Raw genomic sequence first — 24539 nt, 5'->3', positions numbered from 1 at the left:
TTCTTCCTAGATGTGGCTTTAACCTGCACAGTCCAAGCAAAAATGGCATGTTTTGTATAATTGTGGGGAAGTGGATGTAACTAATGATCAATACCAAGAATTGAACCATTTTCCCTATTTGCAAATTATCAATAAAAGGCCTGGGGTTTAATGATTTACCTCTCATTCCAAACTAATCAATCAGGGAAGAAACTGTAAATTAATCTCAGCGTATTCACTGAGCAAGTATGGATGCTGATGGCTGGAAACTTTTCAGACAGGGTGAAGTGAGTCCAAGAGCCTGCAGGGGCATCAAATGAGCAGCGTGGCAGGAGCTGGTCCCTGGGGAAATGCCGGCCAGATGAATTTTAAATCCTGCCTGCAAGGCTGCCTGCCTGGGGCAGTGGCATGGCCTCACCACATGTCCAGTGTCAGAGAACCTGCCAGTGCTTTCTGACAGAGAGCAGAGAACAGCATCCCTGCTCTCCAGTACTTGCTCGAAGACTTAATTGTGTTACCATCAGACTAATTTTGCGTCTGCTTTCAGACCTATTACCCTGTATTTTCTTGCTGCATGGGGTTTGATATGCCAATACATTGGGGAACACCTGTCCCAGAGCCTTCCCATGGGATCTGCACACTTCTAAATAAGCAGTCTGGTTTTGCCTGGAATGCTCACAATCCACAAGAGTATCTAAAATGTGTTCCTCTGCCTCTTTTCATTTTAAATGCAAGCAGCACTTTAACATAAACACAGAAGTGTCCATTAGGTTTAAAGGTTTTTTGCTCTAAAAATTACTTACAGGTCAATATTTACAGGGGCCTCTGGTGGGAAGCCATCTTCTGTCTCACTGTCCATCTTTAACCTCTCTTCAGGTCCATTCAAACCAAATAGAAATACCTATGAACCCACAAATCTTCATGTATGTGATTTTTCATCAAAATGGTAGCACTCCTCTTTGGGTATGGCTTTTCCTCACCATACAGTAGGTTTAGGATTCAGGATAGTTGTCAGGTTTGGAAGCCCCCAAGAGCTGTATTTTAGGATTTGAGATATCCTGAGTGACATGAGGCATCTGTGGGCTGGCTGCTGGTACCTTGTTGCTCAGGCTCAGCTGAGTGGGGGCCCTTGGAACTGGTGGGGGCCATAAGGGCTGTGTATCAGAACTGGGGCTTTCAGTGCAGGAACTTTCCTGATTTATAAAGATTGTCATATCTGTGCAAGTTCCCTTTAAGTGTCTCCTTAGCATTGCCCTGGGTTTTAAAAGGTTTTAAGGTTATCCACATGACCAAGATCAAGCTGCTGATACCATGTCTTTGCTGAATATAGCTGTGCAGTCCTGCAGATAAATACCTGACTCCTCCAGCCAGGTAGGTTATCCCTCCATGTCCAATCAGTCACAAAAGATTTGTGTTTGAAAGCAAAATAACAGTTTTCTTACTTTTCTTACTTTATTTTTTATTACCATAAATCTGTCAAAGGCAAGCAGCTGGAGCAGAGTTCCACATCCTGAGGGGAAAGAAGAAAAAATATTGTTTTGATGGAAACTCAGCTAAATCGTTTAAATTAAGAATTACTGACACTGTGGCTGCTGGAGGTGCAAATGGAACACATAACTGCTTGAAACAAGAGTCTGGGAAAAGTCAGAGAAATTGTGCAAAAAAGAAGTTGTGTATAACAGTCCCTCTTCTCTGGTGGTCGCTAACCTAAGGTTTTCCTCAGCAAAACACCATAGGCTATTGTATGGTGAGGAAATTCAATTTACTGTTGAATCATAAGGCTGGAGTCTGAAGAAGCAGTGGACAGAACGTAACTGAGAAGGAAGTGGAGGCTGAAGTTTCAGATTGTGTTATCCAGTGCTTGTGGGTGTGGCCTTCTGGTCAGGAAACCTCAACTTCACACAGCAGCACCCATTTCAGTGGTGAGCAAGAACTGCTTCACTTGTCCAAGGGCCCTTTAGTCCTGCTGAGAGCTACTTTACTGCATAAGCAGGCCCCTGGAAGAACACCAAACTGTTTCTAATGAAAGACATGAAAGTCTGGACAAATTGGTGAAGATGGTACAAAATGATGCTGCAATTCACTGCAGAAGGCTCTTTCCCTCCTGAGCAATGTCCTGAGCTATAAGGGGAATCCACTGCAGCACTTTTCATCAAGGTTAAAGTCACACTTTAGAGTTAGACATTCACCTTCACCATGTAATTAAATAAATACATCAACAAGGGCTTCAGCAGAGACAGCACCCTGACTTTAAAGACAAAAAGGTGGATGCAAAATCCTTGTGTGTGAAATGGCAATATTGATTGCAGACTGGATGTGAGGGAGCAAACTGGCAGTATGACTGATTGAGGGGGTACATACCTCACTATTTACAGTCATTAAAGTTTGAAGGCCAAAGTGTGCCTTAGATGCAATTTGCTGCATTGATCTCAAAACTCTTTACAAAAGGAATATTTATACTTTACAGAAAACTTTCCCTCCCTTCTGCATGTGCAGCCTGGTTGATAGTGGGAGCTCTGCACATGTATCCTGAGTGAACACAGCCCACCACTGAACACATCCCAAGCATGCCAGCCATGTTGACCTAGGAAATGTGAGATTATTATAACCCCTCAAATGAGTTTGCAGTAATTACTCAAAGGTGATAAACTATTTTTTTATTAAGAGAACACAAGACATTAAACATTTCATTAATGACAGCTTCACGTTTCTTCGAAGTCACTATGATTAGGGACTTATGCATTATGCATTTGCTTAGATTTCAGTTTCTCCTTCATTGGTCACAAAACCAAATCTAATTTTTTTTCCTCGTGTAAATTCACCCTATCCAGCGTGGTACCTCCAAGACACACATTTCACTTTTATTAGCTGGGCAGTGAGTCATGCTATTAATCGGTATCAGGAGCAACACTTCAGCAGACTGTCCTTTGCTGCACAGCCTATATTTAGAAAGGGAATGAGGCTGCTGCTGGGTTATATAATGATGCAGCTATTTATAGATCTCCATTATACCTAGAGAGCACCATCCTGCCATCTGAGCTGAGAGCAGCCAGCCTGACAGAGGTGTGATTATAGATCCATCATCTGCCCTACCTTTCCCCCAGACACAGTTGCATTTTTTTTTACCTTGTCATTATTTCTGTTTACTTCACCTGCAGTAAAAAATACATGTAAATTCCTCTGTTCAGATAAAAAAAAAAAAAAAAAAAAAAAAAACCAAACCCAACATGTTAGAACCTGTGATTACTTGTGGAAAGGTAAAAGAGTGTCACAATACAAAACAAAAACCAAAAATGCTGTGCATTTTCACTTACCTTCTCAAATGGACTCATCAAATGGACTTAAAAATACACACATATTTCAAGTAGCACTGCACTAAAATTTTCAGATTCTGAGTTTTTTTCACAATTTTCTTTTATATTGATTCCTAGTGGCTACGAGTAGAAAAAACAATGAGAAACATGACTTTTTGTTGGGCCTGAGCGAACATAAGGATGGGGGAGTCAAGCATTTGTGTTGGAGGTAGAAATGTGTTTTTTGCTGTATCTAGCATGTCTCACAACAAAACACTGGTTCAGTCCTGCACAGCAGTCAGTTCAGACGAAATACATTTTCAGACAAATAGTTGCAAAGTAGATATTAACCATTTAAGGTGAGTTAGAAGGCTCAGGGCATGGTCTCTCTTTTTGCACACCTAAGGCATTTCAGACCTTGGATGTTCATTTGTAAATTTTCTTGAACTGTTATTTTACTTGCAGAATAGTAAATAGACCAGATTCCTGCCCTGGCCTCTTGGTGCCCACGGCACCACAAAGAGAAGGCTCAGCCCTGGCTGGAACTGCTGAAGCAATAACCTCACTGCTGCAGATAGCTCACACCGAGGCACGGTGTCATTCCACAGTAGGCTTTGGCTGTGGGAAAGCATAGGGCTTGGAGCTGGTACAAAACTGAGAGGAGGGTCAGGTGCACCAGAAAGTCTTGCTGACATCCAGAGGGACATCACCAGGCAGGAGAAATGGGCTGTCAGGAACCTCCTGAAGTTTAACCAGGGAAAGTGTAAAGTCCTGCCTCTGGGGAGGAAAATCCCCAGGCACCAGAACATGCCAGGGGCCATCTGACTCACAAGCATCTTTGCAGAGAAGGGTGAGGGGGTCCTGGTGGACACCAGCTTTGACAGGAGCCAGCAATGTCCCTACTTGTAAAAAAGGACAACAGCATCCTGGGCTGCATTAGGAAAAGTGTCACCAGCAGATCCAGGAAAGTGACTCAGCTCTGGTGAGACACACCTGGACTGATGGTGGTTGAGCTTGACCATCTCCAGAAGTGTTCTCCCACCTCAGCTTGTCTGCAGGCCTGGGAAGGCTGTTCCTCAGCTGCACAATCACTACCTTGACCTTTAAGGTCCCTTCCTACACAAGCCTTTCTATGACTCTACACCTGTCGAACAGAACAGTGTGCGCACAGGACAGTGGGTGCCAGGCACTGCTTGCTGGAGGAATGCATGGGAGTCATTGGAGTGGATCCTTTATGCAGTGAACAGACAGGGTAAGGAATGTCAGAATGGATCTGTGGGAACTGAAGCTCCAAGGGCAGAGTTACCAAAGGTAGTCTAGTTTTCAGCTGCTGTCAAATACCTGCATCCAAGAGGGACGCAACACATGCTCTGGAGTTGTGCAGCTTCCAATCAGTAAAGCAGCCAGATGCTTGTCCTGCTGTGCGATAAAACCAGTTAAAACTATCCACCAGGCTGTGGGAGATATGGATCTGTCCCTTCCTCTGCTCCCAGGAATTTATAGTCGTGGGGTATGACTGAGGGCTGCTCAGAGTCCTGCTGGTTGAAGCCCAATTGCATGTAAACAGTCAGGAGAGACCAGGGGCAACCTGTTGTAGTGGCTAAAAGTAATCAGCTCCTACCTGAACAAGTCAAATGCATTTTCTTGCAGCTTCCCAATTTTCCATGAATTTGTTTCTCCCCAGCCAACGGAGGTCCATGCACCAAAGTGGAGCACAGGAAACCCCAGAGCAGTAAGTCCAGGTATCTTTATGTTGTCTTTGCTGTTGATTGTAACTGTGCTTGGCAGGGTGTAAAGTCCAGGTGTTGCTTTTTAGCTGCTGTGTGCAGGCTGGGTTACCTGCTGCCTGGAGCAGGGACAAGACAAGCAGGGAATACACCAAGGTCTGCATCTGGCAACCAATGTGCTAACGTGTAAGAAGACAAGAACTTTTCTCTGACTCTTTCTTTCTTTTTGATCTTTCTTTTCTTATCTTCCCCTCTTCTCTCATAAGGGTTAAGCATGTCTCTTTTAACTCTATTCAGATACCCAGTGTTCACAGAGCTGGCAAAAGTAGGATACTCTTTGAAACTCTGTCACAGCTGATTGAAATCAGCTACTGGCGCAACAGTTTTCAGACAAATGCAGTCACAGTGCAACCACATAAACATCAAGAAAACAGGATTAAAAATATTTCCTTGTAGTATCAAAATAGTTTATTTATGCTGCTATAGTACTAGTTACTGATCATATATTACTATTGCCTAGTACCTATGGCTAGAAGTGGATTTTGCTAGATTTGCAACAGTCCATGTCATCACAATGTGTCATCACCTGCTGTTTAGAGCAAGCACAATAGTTCCAGCTTATATCATCATGTGCATTCCAAAGTGCTTAAAAGACTAACCATCAGGCATCAGCCTCTTCACTACAATTATAAGCAGCTTGTTTCTGCAAATTGAGATAGGTAATGATACAAAAACCTGATGAAATGACACACATTTTGTTCCTGGCCAGGGCTGCATTTCTCTCAGGCCCCAGGATTTCTAAAATTCCCTCATCCCCTTTAGCCTGTACATGCAATGCATGCCTAAGTATCACAAGAGAATTGAAATATAAAGTGGGGCACCGTCAGTGTGATGGCCATTAAAATATGGTCACTGACCAAATCCCTTAATATACTGAGTTACTGCTGCTGGCTTTAAATACACTTTGGAGAGGATTAACTGCAAAGCATGTTAAACCAAGGGCATATCTCTCATCCTCAGCTGCCACAAATGGGATGCAAGTTTTGCATACAGAAGAAAGGAGAAGGATTTTGACAGCTGGAGATGCTTATCTTTCCATACCATAGAGAAGGCTGGACAAGATGCTGCCTGCCACCTTTCCAGGCTGACATTATCTACACATCAGTGAAGGTGCTGAATGTCAGTCTGTGATAACTGGGGAGAACCTGCTTCCATATGCAGAGGAACTTGCCACCACACAACAGCAGCAGATAATGTTCTTTGAAGTGGGGCAGGGGAGGCAAGGCACAAAACATGCATTCAGAATAGGCACCATCCTCACAAATTAATTTGAAGACTGTTTATTAAAACATGCATAACATTGCAAATGCCTATGTTAGCTGGCAATCATTACCCATCATATTTAATTAATCCATTGATATTTAACTTACTCTGAGCTTCTTGCTAATATATGGAGTTTGATTTATTGTGGCAGTTATTGAATAGTAAAAAAATACTTCCACAAAGACAATAGGTCAAACTGCTGTGGAAGACAAGAACTGTTGCTGAAATGTAAGAGCTTTTTGATGTCCTGGAAGCAATTCAGGCTAACCTGTCCTGACTGGAGGTGGTACAAGCCCAAGCTGTTGAGCCATTGCAGAGGGGGTGGTGCCATTTTGTCAACACTTGATGCACATTTGAGGTCCAGAATGTCTCTGTTTGGATAAGAAGCTTTTCCAGATCCTACAGAGAGGTTCTCAGAATATAATGATAAAAAATTATAATACCCCCACAGGGTATTATTTTGGTGTAACATTACACTGTGAACCCTGTTTGTGTGTTGTACTGTCTCAACAGTTGTGTCCTCTTGTGGTGTAGGGCACTGCTCGTGCTTCTTGGTCAGGGAATCCCTTCACCAGCCTTCTTTATCCAGATAGTTCCTTCCAACAGGGATGCTTATGCAGCAAAAGTTCTCAGTTTTTCCTCCTCACTGTGTAATAGTCAATGTGAGACACCTGAGACCAGGCTTCAGCGAGGCCAGGTAAGGACATCCAAAACTTCATTTTCTGATGCAACATAATGAAACTAGAGTAAGACACGGGGTAAGAGCAGGTAAGGGGGAACTGAGCTCTCTAGCCCTGTGATTTACTCAGTCAGTCACTCAAGGAGAAGAATAGTCAGAGGTTGCTCCCCATTACAGGGACTGATGATGCATTTTTGCAACCCACAATTAACTGTTCCCCCTTTACCAAATGAACAGCTCTATTCCCATGTGAATGGAGGCATATATACTCCAGAGGCGGGTAGCAATTTGGGCGTGTAACCACATTAAGAGTGCAATTCACCCAGTCATTTAGGTTGGAAAACATTTTTATGATCATTAAAGGGTCCAACCATTAACCCAGCACTGCCATGTCCACCACTAAGCCATGTCTCAAACAGTACACTTACACATTTTTGATCATTTTCCACCACTGCCTAGGGCAGCCTGTTCCAATGCTGGTCTACCCTACCAATGTAGAATTTTTTCCTAATAGTTTCAATACAGCCATACTGTTGATATAGGTAATTGACCCAGGAGAGCTATTGACCAGGCCAAATGTTGGAGTCTGTTACAGGTGAACCCCCTTGCTGACTTGACTGAGTAGACTCAAGGTTCATGTACATAAGTGCAGCAAACTATTATTAAATTATTCTGGTGTTATGTCCTGTCTCCCATCAGGAGGCTGAGGTCTTCCCTAAGCTCCACTTCACCTCAGCCAGCCCTGTGTGGGTGTCTTGGCTACCCTTCAGTGTCCCAAGTGGCAGCAGGATGTGACACTGGGGAGCTGAACTGGAACCTGACTTCCCGCTGCGTATAGTCAGGGTCTGGGTATGTTGTTCACATCTTGACACTTCACAGACCACGCTTAGATCTACCTCACCCTGCCAGCACATTCTCACTGCCAGTGTTTCTCACTGGCAAGCTCTTGGTGACTTTCCTCTCAGACTGTAGGTTTTCCGCTCCTGGTGTCCTCAGCAGACAAATCACCCAGACCCTACAAGTCTCTGAACTCCAGGTTTTAGCTTTGGTTTTCCGATTTATGAAGTTACAGCAGCAAGAGGAACAAGAACAAGCTTCAACTCCTCATGAAAGCAGAGCCTGAGGTGGGAGGAGGGCCAGGTTGAATGGGGCAGTGCACAGGGTGTGGCAGCAAGGTCTCATTGCTTTACATATCAGGTCTCTTTGCAGACCTGCTTTTCTTTAATCACTGCTGAGTGTATTCTCAGTGAAATGTCTACAAATGATCCTTCAAATGTATAAACAATTTTTTTTGTATAATAGACACATAGGTAGTAAAACAGTGATTGCTCATTCCTGCTTAAGTGGTGGAGGGAGCTTGAGTAGTCAGGAATAGCTGCCATAAAGGGTTTGAGGTCAGGATCCTTGGAGATTTTGAAATATTTCACCAGGTTTTTAACTAGCCTTAGTATGCTGTCTCTCCCTGTCCCCAGTTAGCAGGCTTTGTATTTCAGGATTCTGATATGCATAAAAGTTCTGCTCTACCTAAAGGAAAATAAAACTGCCCTTTAGCAGATATATTGCTTTTCAAAGCAAATTGGTTTCACTATATTTGGAAGCCCATATGTGTTGAAAAAAGCCCTTTAACTGAAAAGAGTTACTCAAAGCCCATAAAATGAACATAGAGTAAATGTTCATGACCTCAAACCAGGGAGCTGTTTCATTGAGCTGCAGGACACTAATACAACTGTAGAACATTGTTTCCTCCTTTTCTTCACTTTTTGTTCATTATTATTCAAAGCAGGTGCTATCTAATGGTAGAAACAAATTTTCGAGCTATATCCCTTCTGAGATGTTTACAAAGTTGATACAATGCAAATTAGGCAAATTCCAAGGCTTCCCTCAGCTTTTCAGCTCTCCTGTTATACTTCAGAGCTGGTTCGGAAGTAGCATATCCTTTTGTGGCACTGGGCTTGGGGCACTTCTTAGGTCCATATCTATGCCTCACATTTTGCTTGAACCTTAGGAGACCAGGGAAGGTCCAAGGACAGTTCTGGACTCCTGAGCTTCAGAGAACAGCCCAAGAGCTGGACCCTGGTACCACTGATGAGCTCTCAGACCCCTCATGGTGAAAGCATTTCTCAGAGCCAGAGCTGCATGGGTGTCTGTTCTTAACATTTCAGGGATTAGAAAATAGGCAAGAGCTGAGTTACCCTGGGATGGGAGAGCTCCTGGAGAGCCCTGCCTGAATTTCCATGCCTTGTGCTTCAAGCTGGGGAGAAGCTGCTCTCCTCTCAGATACAGAGGGACATGGAGAGCCTTTTATTTTGAAGACAGAGAAATGAACGAGTGTGACTTCACAAGGGAGATTCCTTAATGATAAATCTTTACAAGGCAGATCAGGACTGCTCCTTTGCAGAGACAAGGAGCTAGCTTGTGAGCCACACAATATGACAATAACACAACATTCCATGTTCAGCCCACATTTTCTCCTGCCTCCAGAAGAATTCTAGTTCTGTACACTGCTCATTGACAGAGAAAGTGAGACATAACACCATCCTCCCTGACTTCTAAGATAATTAATTGCTGATACCAGAGAAAACTCAGCTTCTCCTGCCCTGCCCTTGCATAGCCCTATTCCTCTGAATTATTGCCTGAGGTGCTGAGACAAGCTCTCCTCCCTTTCAGTCCAAAAAAGGACTTTCTTACCAGCAGAGCTTACAGCTGAAGCTCTGTGGCTTTCCTTTCTCATTTAATTTGGAGCTGGTTAGGGACAAATAAGGGCTAGGTGACAGCTGTGAGTAGCTCATGGGAGAAGGAAAGCTCCTTCTCTGCAGGGCAGAAGTGATATTTTGTCTTCACGGGACTTCAGCAGGCAGAGTAAATAAGAATACTGCCCTAGATGGGTAAGTTAAACCTGGGATAGCTGGTGAGGTTTAGCTGTCACAAACATCTGTCTCGCCTCTCTCCTGAAAGCTGCCTCTCAAGCTGAATGATTCATGAACCACCTCAATTTACAGCTTGGCATAGTCATAGGAATTAAAATTAATGTGCACTGGCTTTGATACATTAAGCTGTGAGTGCAGCATTGCAGAGACAGAGACACATCCCAGTCAGGGTGTGCCTGATGTAAGCAGGAATACTTGGCTCTGCAAGGAGTGCAAGATGGTTCCTGAAAAGAAGAAACCTGTCAGCCTTCCTAGTGCCATCCATGTCAAATATGTGTCAATAACTTTACCACTCCCAAGCTATTTTTCCTCTGCCCTCTCCAAATAAAATGTTTTCTCAAAAAAAAAAAAAAAAAAAAAAAAAAAAAAAAAAAAAAGGATAATTGGAAACATTTTTAGATTATTTGGTTGAAAACTTATTTCCTCAGCAAGACTTGTATATTTTTTCTGTTTCTTTCTGAAATGCTTTAAGATCCTGCATTGCAATTGTCTCTAAATAGAACACCTCTAACAGGCAGTTTTTACTAACTCAGTTTGCTTTGGTTTCATACAAGGAAGTGTCATGGCTTGTAATCACACTTACCAAGAGGAGTGGACAATTATACCCATCACTTCCATGTTATCTGAGATGATCTTGGAAAAAATTTCAGGCTTTTACTGGCATCAAGATCCACACAGCAGAAACATGGATAGGATGCATGAGCTGAATTAGGTGTATCTCTTCAAAATCCACACTGGGTTTGATCTGCCAGGTATGCCTTGGGAGGTCATGGCTAAAGGAATGTAGTTTGTTCCTTTCCAATGTACCCAGTGAGTGAACTCAAAACTTTAAAAGGCTTTGGGAGGGCAGCCCCTGGGGTTTCCTGGGACTTGGAGATAAACTAGGCAGCCTCTAACTACAGTGAGCCAAAGAGAAAGGACAAAAGAAGACTTCAGAACTCTGAAAAAAAAAAAACCAAAATAATAAAAGCTTCCTTTGACAAGTTATAAAGAGAAAACCAAACAAACATTAAAAAACCAAGTCTCTTAAGTGAATTGCATTTATATCCAGCTGGTGTTGTGAATGATTTAAGGACAGATTCAAGTTCCATTGCTCTGTTTTCTTTCCTTCTCCTCCTTCCCCCATTCCCTCCTCTCCCCGTTCCCCAGACACGCATGCTGTGCCCTCTGCAAGCCAAGTGTGAAATAGCTGCCTTCATTCATGTGTGACCTGCATCAGCCCTCCGAGAGCATGGAGGGGAGGGAGTTTTTCTTCCTGATTGAATGCACAGGGTCACAGGCAAAGACAGCTATATTGTATTGTCTTCTGCATGTGAGGCCCACAAGTTCCCTCACACAAGTACTGAGAATTACACCACCAGGGCCTTTGAGTTGCATCTGTTCTGCTCTAGAGCCAGCTGCATAATGTTACAGTGATGGTAAATGCTTCAGGGCTGTGGGAGCTGGAGCAGAAAATCCCCTGGGGATCACTGATAGAGGATTACCTTGCCCTCTGCAGCTCATGCTCTCCCATAGTTTGTTCAGGATAAAGCAGAAAAGAAGGAATCCACATGTCCCTGGTATAAAATAGCAGTCTCTTTTTGGTGTCATGTGCATGTCTGAGCCATCTAAAACAGGACACCTGTTTTATTATTTTGTATGCCTCTGGTGTACTATTGCTGTGATTGTGAGGACAGGGTTATTTCTTGCTTAGGAGTGATTTTTCTAAAAGAGAAAGTGGTGGTAGCTCTCCTGTTACCTACTGCTGCTCCCCAGAATGTGAGTTTTTCTATTATAAACCAAATCTTGCAGTGACAGGGAGCTGAAGCAGCCCAACACGGCACATACGAAACTGAAAAGTAAAAGGAAATTGCAGCTTTGCTTTTATCAGCTTGCAGACAGCTGATTCTTTTTTTGTCTTGGCTAGCTGCAGAACCCCACCTCTCTTCTGCCACAATAGATCTGGAGGCTAAGAATAGACATGGCAAGTTCCTCTGATAGGCTTTAGTGGTGTCTCTTGAGAAAAGACGGGCAATCACCAGTCCATCAAGTTAAGACTCCGAGAGAAAGACAGCCCAGGAAGCACAGGGTGAGCATATTGATGAACTGCCTTGTTCAGCATTTGTTTTGCCACCTGTTGCTGGAGAGGTTTTGCTTTTCTCTCCTGTGCTTGATTGCGTCAGCGTGTGATGCTTTCCTGGCTGCTTCCTTCCTCCTCCTCAAAAAACAAACAAGCAATTAAGTTTAAAGCCATGCTTATCAGTGAGGCAGGGCTGGATTAGCTTACAAAAAATAAAAATTTCATGGTGTGCTGGAGAAAGACACGGAAAACAGAGGAGCACTTCAGTAGCTGTGTTTGTGCAGTGCTGTGAGCAGTCAGAGTGTGTCACTTTGACCTCAGCAATCAGCACCCACCTCCTGCAACAGCTCTCTGAAACTATCATCCCCCCTCTGGGGCTGCTGACCCAGGGCTTACAGCTGGTTTAAATAAGAAGACTAGTTATGGTTCACCTAGCTGATAGGTGTTCCCCAATTGAATGAAAAACATGGAAAAATTGTTTTTGTTTGAAAAAAATAGCCAATGTTAATATTCTTAGGAATTATTATGAACCTGAAGGGCACTTTCACACCTGTGCTGTTGAGAGCAGTATGTAAAGACCAGCTTGTAGCTCTTGGGAAATAGTAGCAGCTACTTTGTCTTCTTTTTCACCTGCATAGTGACAACCACATTTTTAAAGGATAACAAATCAAATTATAGCTTGACTTCAAAAGGGCAAGGTGACAATGGTCAGTAGTTTGCTTTTCCATAGGAATGTTGCCTAGGAAACATCAGCCTGTGGCAGCTGTATGTTAGAAAAGACAGATTAACTTTGTGAGGAGGCATGTCAAGAAAATATTTCTAAAAGGAAGGGGGTGCAGGCAGAGAAAGCCCCACCCTGCAGCCCATCCTTGATCTCCTGCAATTAGGGCATGTTACTAACAGCTAGAGCTGCCCAAGGACCTTGGGATGTTCCTGGCACTCACTGGTACACTAATTGCTAAATTAAAGTGATCCAAGCTTCTCTTTGTCTTTGGAGCAGTTCTAGAGGCACATGGCACACATGGAGTATAACTGAGATGGATCTGCCTGTGCCATGGTGGGGGCACAGAGGCTGTGGATCTAAGGCTGACTGCTCCAAAACACCTGGACAGATACAGAAGTAATCCTTGAAACACTGTTCTGAGACAGAGAGATGGCATCATTAAAGAATGAGAAGTGACAGAATCAGATAGTAATGAAGATCCTGTCAATACCAAATAGCAAAGGGACAAGAAAATAAAAGTTTTAAGGGGAAGAGGGCAGCTCTCAGGAGGGAGGGAAGAAAACCTCACTCTTCCACAGGTACAAGAGCTGTAATTAAAAGCATACAGAAAACAAAGCACAGCAGTTTGGAAACATGTTGAAGTTGAGGTGATACTGTTAATAGAGGGGGAAATAAGCCAACTTTTTCTCTTTCACGAAAGCCGTCAGAGAGCTACCAGATGAATTGAGAAATAATTTTCTATATGAGAAAACTTGAAAAAAAAGAAGATTTCGTACAAAAAACTAGGGAAAACTGGAACTAGTGAATGAAGGACCTGAATACAAGCTGAAAAATAACTAGATGTCAAAGCTAGCTGAAATCTAGTGGCATGCATAATGCCAGGTACAGTACTGATTTCCTTGGAAGACAGGGTCAAGGACAGGTGACTTCTATAATTTCAGAATAAATACTCTTTTCAATCCAGCACTGCGATCACTGTAGCTCCTCTGCATTTCCTATAAGTGCAAATACAATGATTCTATTCTTCACTGCTCAGAAGCACCTTGCTTGTTCATTTTTTGGTGTATGTAATAGTTGTACATACATGTTGTACAGAAAGAAAGATTGAGGTGCTCTTTAGAAAAACAGAGTTCAGAAGTGAAGTTTTTAAAATCCCAGGACATCTTTTTTTGTTCAATCCTTTGCTTTTAATCCCAAAGATCTGGGTATATTCTAGCACTTTTAGAACTATGTCTGTATTCTGCAGCCATATCAAATAGTCCCTGCAGCTAAAGCCAGTCCAACAGAAAGATTCCCAAAACCTCATAAAAATTTAAAAATAGAGACAGAAGAGACTATCTACCCTCTGTCTTTTTTTCTGGCAGGATTTCATGATCAATTTGTCTAACTTACACTTTACAGTCCTCCAGTGGTGGAAGGGTTGGCTGTCCTTTTTGTCAGGAAACATTACTCTATCCTAAATTTCCCTTGCTGCTGTTTAAACTCACTGCTATTTTTCCCAGCACTGTTAGGGAGAAGGAAAAAATTGCTCTGTATTTTGATTCTATATCTTGAACACATAGCCAAAAATAATTATCAACTCATTTTCCAGCCTTCTTTTTAGTGGAAAAAAAACCCAAAACAGCTCATGTACAGCATCCTCATCTAGTGCTCAGTAGATTCCCCCAAGAGATCCCACAGGTTTATTGATGTATGCTGGATATCAGCAACAAATAGAATAGGGGGATTATTCACCCAGCTACATGGGTTTGTTTATCTATTTTCTCCTGAGTCTGATCCTTTTCTTTCCCTGCAGGAGGGCAAAGATCTTCCATTGCAGCTGGTAATCAGTGGAAGTGTTCTAACCCAAGGCTACAGTGTTGGGGTTATGCTCTCTGGGAGCTGTGCACTGGTATCAGAGACAAAACCCAGCCAGAGCTTTCTCTGCACAAAACAAGGTGCTCTCCCAAGGTCACTGACAGCATCTGTCAATCTATATCATTCACCTTGAATATTAATGCAAGTGACAGTACAATGTTATGAACTTGTCCTATAATTGCTCCTCTTAGCCCAGGATTCTTGACCTCCTGGACTTCAGGGGATGCTTGGATTGTTTAAAAAAATATTTTTGCTGTCATTATGATTTCACATTGTGGTCCTGGTTGTGTTAGGCAGTCAGAGATCTTCAGGCCATGGACTGATTTAGCAATGAGTGCAGCAGCAGATGCTCTGAAGTCTCTAGAGGGGATTTTTGAAAGTAATTCCATCTTCCTACTGGCACACCTTGCAGCCGAGCTCACTGTGGGAAGACGGGATTCATCAGCACCTGTTAAGGCTCAAATAAAACGGAATCTGCAATACGAATAGTTCATGTTATCCATATTGGCAGATATGCCCCCTTGGGGGAAACTCCCTTTCACTCAAGACTGTCTTTGCAATTAAAACCTGGTGAAGTATGCATATTCCTGGATTATCTGCAAAATCCTGAAAACATCCCTGGAACAAATGGACTCTATTTATGTGGGCAATGAGTTTAGCTGTGTCATGGGCATCAGTGGAGAGTCCTTTGTGCTTGCAAAGGTCATTAAACTTTCAGCAGTTCCTATCCAAATGTAGCGACAATGGGAATCCCCTTTATAGAGAAGGGTTTAAAAAACAATCCCTCAAAGAGTTCCATGCAGATGTCTAGTAACACCTCTGGAACAGGGAATAAGGAACTCTTCCCTTATTACAGACCAATAAGACCTTGTGTGGGCTACAGCCTAACACACACTTCAGTGAAGTGAGAATGGACATGCTGGGAAAGAACAAAGGGCCATTCAGCTCTTTTTGAATGTGTCAAGGAAAAGATTATATGACATGAGAAATAAACTGTGAGGATTTTACATGATGTATTTTCTCAGATCTCAGCAACCAACCCTTGGTTTAGGGAAAATAGTAAGAAATTGCAAACATTCAGAAGACAGGAATAAGGAGGGGTGGACTGGAAGAAGGCACACAAACCAAAAGGAACATGGGGCAGGTCATTCGTAGTGAAGACATGGGTGACATCCAGCCTTTGGGAAGTGGCTTTTCACACTTGTGATAGACATAAAATCATAAACCAACCTAAAACGTGGGATATGTTGGCAACTGAAGGGCAAACCCCTCTGCTAAAGACCAGAAAAGGGACAGGAACTGTGGATTACATGTAGAAAAAAATTCTTGAACAGGGGCTGAGCTTTGTTTGATTTAGTGCATAAAAACAGATGTAATGAGAAGAGTGTCTGTCATCCTGTGAAGGACAGGGGAGAAAGAGGAAGGAAGGAGAAAAGTGAGGTTAGCAATTGGCAGGAATTAACATGGCTCTGCTGGCTCTGACAATTCTCTGTGGTGGAGCTCTCCTGAGTCATTCATGTATGTAAGAAGCAGTGTTAGTGACTGAGGTTGCATAAAGAGATAAAATAACTTTATACTGATAATTTTTCAAAATGGTAGTTATAACTTATTTTATGACAAGGAAGGAGATCCGTGCATCTGTCAGTTTGTTCAGAGGTGTTGCCATCACATCAACTATATATGGGGTCTGACTTTAGGATGTGGAGGATATTGGCTTCAGTGGAGACCTGCTAAGAGTATTAAATGGTAAAGGAACAGAAACAGCTTTAAATTGATGCTGAAGATTTTGTTCAGAATAGACTCAATGATCCAAGTTGCTCTTCTGAAGTAGAAATCCTGACTGGCTTGCTTCTGAAATTCCCACTACTTTGTGACCTGAGGACGTTGAGACATATAAAAACTGAAAACGATGGGGCCGTTGATCATCTGAATTTACCTGAATGTGAGGGAAAGTCTCAAACCAGAGTGAAAATCATTCTTTCACAGGAATGTGTGTTGAAGTCACTTTTTAAAATTCTGTTTTTAATAGACAATGCTGCCATTTATTGATTAGAAGGGCACTGTTGTGGTTTGACATGGAAGTGTTTTTTTCAGGAAGCTGGGTCAAACCAATCAGTGGTCAGGTTTGGATATTGGCACCTGAAGTGACCACTGAAGATAGGGATACGCCTCTGAGAACACAGAGGGTTAAAAGCAAGAACTCCCAAGAGCTCGCTCTCTTTGGTTCCGGTCAGGTCAGGGTGCTGTGCAGACCTCCCCTGCCCAGCCATGGAGCTGGGTAGGGGAGGGGAAGCCATGTGGCCTGGTCAAGGTGAGCTGAGAGGGCTGAAGGACTGGAACCGAGCCAGCTCCTGTGGACGGAAGGGTGGAGGGAAGCGGAGATGTCTTTGTCATTCCCCCCACCCAGAGGGAAGAGACAGAGAGTCCATATGGCACCTGTAATTTTGCCGGCGGAGGAGAAGGAGAGGGGGGGAAGGCGCCCAGCCTTGGCCTTGGGAATCGGCTGCTGGGCAGAGATATCAGCCATCCAGGGAGTCTGAACTTTTAACCCTTTCCTGAGAAATGAAGGCTTTGTAAAATATGACTCCTCCTTGATTTGAAGTAGAAGAGAGACAGTCTGGGATCCGAGGTGATGGAAGAAGAAATTCTCGAGTTGGAAGGAGATGATGGAGTGGCTTGTGGCTGGACTTTTCTTTTTAGCCATAGACTGAACCAAATTCTCCTGACAGAAGCTGCGCTTAGGGGGGTGCATTGGTGAGCCAAGAGACTTGTTTCAGTGATTACCAGCAGAGGAGTAGAGAGAACAGAGGAGAGATGAAGAAGGTGTGGAGAGGCCCTCTGTCTTCGAGGAAGAAGAAGAGGAGAAGAAGGTCTCTGTTCTTGGACCCTCGGCCCCAGGGGAAAATGGGGGGGACTGTAGTCCCGAGATGAGGCTGTTGTCTCTTTTGGTCCATGGCAAAGCATCCTTAAAGGAGCCCTATGAGCAGTCTGTCCATGCACGGTGGTGAGAGCACTGTGACATGGAAAGGAGAGTGTCACCATGGCAGATTTTCTCCGGGCAGTTGCCATGTGTGACATGGAAACACAAGGGTGGCAATTGTATTTCCTGGGGGGTCTGTGGCACAGGAGAGACCCCTGTCTCCCTTGAAGGACTGAGTATTTGATTATCTGAAGGGTGGCAACTTGATCAGGATCCTGGGTGGTGTCTCACTGTTGAGTTTGTTTGGAAATTAGGTGGGAGGAGGAAGGGTGTTTTGGAAGGTCTTCACCCAGGATTTAGTGTTTGTAGTTTTATAGTAGTAGTAGTAGTTTAATAAAGTTCTTTTCTTTGTTATTAAGCTTGGGCCTGCTCTGCTCTGTTCCTGATCACATCTCACAGCAATTATTTAGGAAGGTGCATTTTCATGGGGATGCTGGCATTGCACCAGTGTCAAACCATGACAGGCGCCTATCATCCTATTACTCCGTGACATCCCATAACTCCAGGACACTCAACTGTTTCTGCATTAACAAGAACATATTGAAGAAATATTCCAAAACAAGACTTTTTAGGCGATTTTCCAAAAACTCCAAGTAAAATCATAATGTTCTTCAAGTTATCATAAGCATTGATTTCCCCTTAATTTTAAACAGACTTACTATGACAATAAAACATTATAACTTTACTTGTTCAATAGCAATATTTTTATAGAGAACTCTCTAATTAGCTTGTGTGTTTTCTATTTTCTGCTTAATGGTGACAAATGGCATTTACTTCAGGCCAAAATTAACATCATCACAGACTTATGCTGAAGAAACCACTGTTTTACATTTGAACTTCACTAGTTTCTTCTCAATGAGAGGAAATATATTTCTGCCCTGACTTACTGGGTCCTATCTCAAGTGAAGTCACATGCATTGAGTTTTAGGGAAGAAAATGTCAACAATTTTAATGTTTCCACACCCAATTTGGCAGGGGAAAATAACTGAATTTTTATGGGAAAAGGTTGGATTTAGAGTAAATCTTTGTTTCTGAGTGATGATAAAGGAAAGACTGATGTGATTATCCTACTTGATAGTGTTTAGGGAAAATAATGATGCATCTGTCTCTTTGATGGATTCCTGTTTTAGCCAAAGCTGGCAATACAGAATCCTGGGGATATTATTGCAACTTCTATTTTCCAAAAAGTCTTTCCCAGTAAACAATTTTTCATTGTGAGAATGATATATCAAAATCAATCAGGCATGCATGGGGGAACATGTGTGTTTATATGTGTATATGAAAGAGCAATTTTGGATTAAAAAAAAGAAGGCAAATTACTGACAGACCATTAAAATGAAATTTTAGGCCCTTTGCCTGCGAGATGGCTAAAAATAACTCAACAGACACCCTTCAGAAGCACCTTGAAGCCAAAGTTTTCTGTGTCCCATGGAGGGGACCATGTCCTGCTGTGCTCTGGTGTAGCAAATCTAAAAGCAGTTGAATTCAGGAACCACCACAGTCACTCTGGGCTCTTCCTATTGATTTAAAATTTGATATATTTTATTCTTTCCCTTCTGATTTAAGTAGGCTGCGGGTTGTGGAAGGTGAAGGTACTAGAATTTTTGAGAAGTTAAAGGGGTTTTGGCAAAAACAAGATTTGCAGAAGAATAAAGCAGCTGAAGATTTTCAGACAAGCAAAGCACTGTATGTTTTAATTAAAACTGTTCTCAGTGAAATCATTAACATTGCTAATTAAATTGTCACTTTTAGATTTCATGATTAAAAGTTGATGGAGATGAATGGGAAAAGTCACACCTCTTCAGTCTTTTGCTCCAGGCATTTCAAGATTTCCTTCATAACTACATAAGTTAGTAGCTACTTTCACAAGCAGAAGCAGTAATGGGATCTGGGTTCCATAGCTTTGCATTTGAAGTCAAATGTTCTAATACTGAATAGAGTTTGAGAGTCCTTGAATGTATGGGGGCATTGGAGCCCTCCAAGAACACCTGTCTAACTCGGCCCCTCTGCTACCTGGGCAGTGGGCAGTGCATACTGAAGGCTTGTCATCCACTGGGTCATTTAAGGCTTCTCTGTCTCTCTAAGCCAGCCACTGATTTTCAGGAAATTGGTAAAAACATATAGTTTTTTATATGGTTGTCTTTATGTTAAATTTGGCTACTGTCCCAAGTCTAAAATTTATTAGAATCAAGTAAATAGATATTTAATATACTTAGATGCACACAAGAAACTGTTTTCTCAGCAAGCAGGGTAGACAACGGACCATCTCTTCAGGTAGGATCAGTACCTGCACACACTATTTTCTACTCACTGAGAGTTAGGGCTTTATCTGTTTCCTGCCAAAAGTTTTGACACTGGATGATAAACTCACCACTGCCAGAGAGGCAGTCCTGCCTTGGGGACAGTGGAGTGCATGCCAGCCTTGTAACCTTCAATATCACCTTTGTTGGTGCTTTTTCAAGTTTTGTTCGGTATTCAGGGTTGTAAAACTCCTTCTCCCTTGGTGCACCTGCTGCTTAGTGCCTGTGTCCTATTATTTCTGTTTGTCACTAACCTTTTGCTTCCTCCCCTCCCCTTTTTCTATAAAACCTATGGAACAAATCGGATAATTGGGAAAGAACTGACTACTGTGCTGACTCATACCCATCAATAGTTCTCTTAACAAAGTTGTAAATGGAGGATGAGCATTACTGCTGATGGTCCACAAGGAACAAAATAACTCTGCTCGATATTCAGATCAACAGCTAAACAAAAGTGCCAGTGGGGACAACCCGAACACTTCCATTTGCTAATTGATTCAACTAATGCAGAGCAGTTCTACAGAAAGCAAGCCATTTTAAAGCTTAATCTTAGGCACTATCTGAATTTAAGCAAAAAGTCTGCATACATCTCATTGCAAAATGCTCTCATGAGATATAAGGGTCACTGTAAACATCCATTACGTGCACTTTCTCCACCTATTCAGTCACTGTGAAAAGGAGGTGAAAATGACCTCTTGCTTTCTACATGGGAAGTGAAATTTCCTTACTTTCAGATATGCATTCCCAAAGGAGAAACTAAGTAACGTGATATTCAGAGCAGCAACATTTAACATTTCAGCCTCGTTGAATTCACAGCTGCTGCACTCGGTGTCTGCTCTTACACACACCAGGCAGGAGGGCTGGCTGACTCTGCATGTTCACAGCAGCTGCCAGGCTGGGGGGAAACCTGCCTTTCCTGCGTGGAAGAAATGATTGAAGAACAGAGTTTGCTATGTTTTTTCCCTCAGGCCTAGGTTTAGACTCACCTCAGGTCAACCAGAAAGTACCTGTTACCCTCTGGGAGGATGAATATCTTCTTTCTTGGAGTTTTCCTGTGTGAAGGCTAAGGTGGTGGAAGTCCTTTCCAGCAGTGACTGGAGACCACCCTGAGCATACACGGCTCGCTCATTGTTCAGCCCCACTGCTGGCTGAACAACCCTCCTGGGTGGGAGAAGAGGAGGAAGCAAACCGAGAGAGAAAATAACTCTACTGCCAGTAATTTAATGCCTGCCTACCATCAGTGCCTTCTCAGAGCAGTGAGGATTTTTCCTCTCACAGGAAAAATGCCAGCTTTGTGTGTGTGGAAACAATGCCAGGCTACCTCAGGGACCAGCCCAGTGGTTTTGAGATTAAACTAGCTGTGTACGTGCTATGTAATTTAGGATTAGAGGGGAATTACTTGAGTGGCAAAATGTCAAATATAGAGACTGAAAAGGTTGTTGTTTATTTATTAACTCTGTTATTGTTAGATGTATTGACTCTGCCTTTTATTGTTTGCTAACTATTCCACAAGATGAATTAAAATCACAGAAGAGTCCCATATTCATATGTTTTCAGATAGGTTTAAGTATCATGGATAATTACATTATTTCTACTAACTTGAAGGAAATGTAAAAATGAGAAGCTCATCTTCACACATGAGATGCTATTAATTAGGTCAGATATAATCCATTGCTTAATGAGATCCTTTAGACTCTGAACATAGCTTCTGTTTAATTCAGAGCAGTACACTGCTCATTGCAGTGTACTGAACACAGGTGATTACTGGGGTCACACAGCACTAGGAGTGGCCCCGTAACACAATCAGTTCCAGCAAACAGTCTGGGTTGCACCACATCATTATTACTGGCCCATTAAAAATGGAACCCAAGTTTTGAAGAGTGGCATGAGAAGACCTTGGTTTATGAATGACAGGTTTGATCACACTGATTGGCTGCAATCTGAATCAATGCTATTTGTTAAATAGGGAGTTTTGTAAAGGGAAATCAAGGGACAGAAGTTTGCAACTTATCTTCTTTTCTTCCTTGGGATTTTTATTGAACATTTTTTATTGTGATTGTGGGCTATATTAAACAATAATTCATTATGGACCTGATCCAGAGACCATTTAAGTCAGTGAAGGAAATCCCATGTAATTCAGAAGCTACCATTCACTGCAAAGGGTTCTGGATCAGCTCCAGCAACTATAAAGTCTGTTCTGGAAAAGCTTATTCCCAGACTGTATAGTAGCTCTGTATCAGTGTGATCAGCAAATTAATACTGGAAATTTTGTGGGCTTTTCTTTGTTTTGATTAAGACTTCCATGTAAATTTTCCCATCTGCCTTCAATAGATATTTTAACACAAGCAGCTGTGATCCCCAGGGTTGACTAGGGTTTCATAATAACCACAGCCAATGGTCTGCTAAGTGCCAAAAAGAGTCAATCCTTTACCCCTTTCAGACTGCACCTGGAGATCTTGAATGGCCATAGAAATTATTTTTTTCCATTTAATAAGCCCCATACATTCATAGACACCATTAAAATGGTGTTGCTGTGGATGTTTACAAGATCCAAGATAACATAGAGATCCTTAAGGTCCTTCACAGAAATTCAAGGCAAACAGCCAAAAAAATCCCAAAAAACAAACAAACAAAAAAAAAAAAAAAAAAACCCAAAAAAAAAACCACACAAAAAAACCAGTTGAAGGTCAGTTCTTCTTTGTGTCACTGGGAAGAAAAAGAAAATCAAATGCTATAACAAGTAAATATTTAAACCTGTAGAAATGTCCAACAAATGAAAACAAAAAAGGCTAGTCTAGGCTGAAATTAAGCCCTCAGCTTCCTTCCCCACCATATTGCACCTAGCCCTTGTTGAACCGCCTTTTTGAAATTTCCACATCTTTTATTCTTCACCACCTCCTCGACTGTGTTTCCCTTCATCTGCACATCATGCCTAATTCATCACTGGCTGCATGTGCATTCATCCAGTAAGAGGTCAAGTCCTCAGTCTGCTCCTCGGAACAGAAAGGTTTATCTTTCTCTGGATAGGAGGAACATACACACATTTTTTTCCTCCGAAAAAAAGAATAAGTATACAAGTCAACCTTTAAAAGAGTGATACATTCTAGAGGACAAATACTGACCAATTTGGGCTTTAAATAAAAAAAGTATGATAAACCTGAAACTTACTTTAAAGACATCTTAATACAATTTTGAGGGGCTTCCCATTTTAATCTATCTAAACAGAATTCATAATGACCCTCGATAGAAGAGATTGTCACTTTCTATGTGGTTGGTTATTCACCAGCCTGCCCAGTAAATACCAGAAAAAAACATCTAGATATCATTCTAAGAGACCAGTTGGTTTCAGAAGAAAACAGAACTGAGCTGAATAGTAAGCTGCAAGACTGCAAGAACCAAATTATGTCAAGCAGTGGAAGAGAGCTCCATGGGGAAAATGTTGTTCCTTATGCATCTGTGCATGTTGACTGATGAGCTGTTAGGTAAAAAATATGTGTCTTCCCCTTTCTAGCTTGTTTTTGTATGATAGTCTATAGTTTTACCATTTTTCATGTGGTTTTGCAACATGATTTTTTTTAAAAAAGTGTTTTATGGAACAGCAGCGGTAGTTTTATATAATATTGCTCAGTACTGTAAATTTGACTGCAGACCTAACATTTTGGACCTGTTCCTACTTCAGTGCTAAAGGAGATTGAAGTAGTTAAGAACCTTATATGTGTAAATATTAGGCTTAGAATTCTCTGCCCTTAGAAGGACTTCTTCAGTGCTGGGGGAGGCTATTTATTTCCTTCTTTGTATATAGAGCCATGGATTCCCCCCAAAGACCTGGTGCCAGCTCTCCCAGCAGCAAAGAGGATTCTGGTAGTTAGAGATTTCACCCAAGAAAATGGACTTTTTTTCTCCTTTGTGTATTATACAGAATTCAGTCTTAACTCCAGTTAAATTAGTGGAATATGGACCTGAGTATGCCACATCCCAGGTAATGTTGGAAAGCAAGAGACATAGCAAGTAAAAAGAAATCTGGGAGAACCACACTGGAGGGACGGTTCAGGTCCTGAGATGTTTCAGGTATCTAGGGACCAGATCTACAAATATTCATTTTTACAGGCCTCTAATATTTCCAGTGAATCCTAATTTCTGTGCTTGCATGACTGGACAGTGGAGCTCAGACATAGAAGGGGATGGACATCTTCTTGAATTGCTGGAACTCCTGTAAATGATTTATGTCAGTGAAATGGGGAGACACAGAAAGCTTGTGGGATCCCCAACCTTGGGAGTGTTCAAGACTAGTCTGGATGGGGCTCTGAGCAACCTGGGCAAGTGAAAGGTTCCCTGCCCATGGCTGGGCATTTGGGAGAAAATATTCTTAAAATCTCTTCCAACACAAACTCTTCTATGGTTCTATGAATTGTATGTGCTGACCAGATTTGCTACAGGGCAATAGGCAGTCACCTCTGGATCCAGCCTAAGCAGAAAATCCAATGTTCTGAAACTGTCGGACTGAACTGCAGATGTGCACAAAGGAATCCATGATGTCCAGTCAGAGTTATTATAGGGTAACTCTGCTTGGGCTGTTATGTGTCCACAAACTCCAGAAAAAAGTATAAAAAGCTGTGCATGTGGACAAAATCTGTGTTAGAGCCTGGATACATCCTACATAATGTTGTGTTACTCCACAGGAACTCAGGACT

The 24539-nt window shown here is 42.2% G+C and overlaps 1 long non-coding RNA gene across 5 annotated transcripts in view; it reads right to left on the bottom strand.

Annotated features, from left to right (window-relative positions):
* LOC137468309 (uncharacterized) overlaps positions 1–24539 on the bottom strand; it is a 405810-nt gene that overhangs the window by 125444 nt on the left and 255827 nt on the right. For 2 of the 5 annotated variants that reach the window (XR_010995862.1, XR_010995859.1), the window contains one exon: positions 797–1489. The exons of 2 other annotated variants lie outside the window; for them this stretch is intronic. This is a non-coding gene — a long non-coding RNA (uncharacterized lncRNA). Of the gene's footprint in view, positions 1–796; positions 1490–19682; positions 21010–24539 lie in introns of those variants that run through there. One more of the 5 variants, XR_010995863.1, reaches the window with a different exon arrangement.

The sequence above is a fragment of the Anomalospiza imberbis genome, chromosome 2, assembly GCF_031753505.1.
Source record: "Anomalospiza imberbis isolate Cuckoo-Finch-1a 21T00152 chromosome 2, ASM3175350v1, whole genome shotgun sequence".
Classification (NCBI taxonomy): domain Eukaryota; kingdom Metazoa; phylum Chordata; class Aves; order Passeriformes; family Viduidae; genus Anomalospiza; species Anomalospiza imberbis.
The sequence above is the reverse complement of the archived record's forward strand: the minus strand, read 5'-3'. Positions and strand labels throughout refer to the sequence as shown.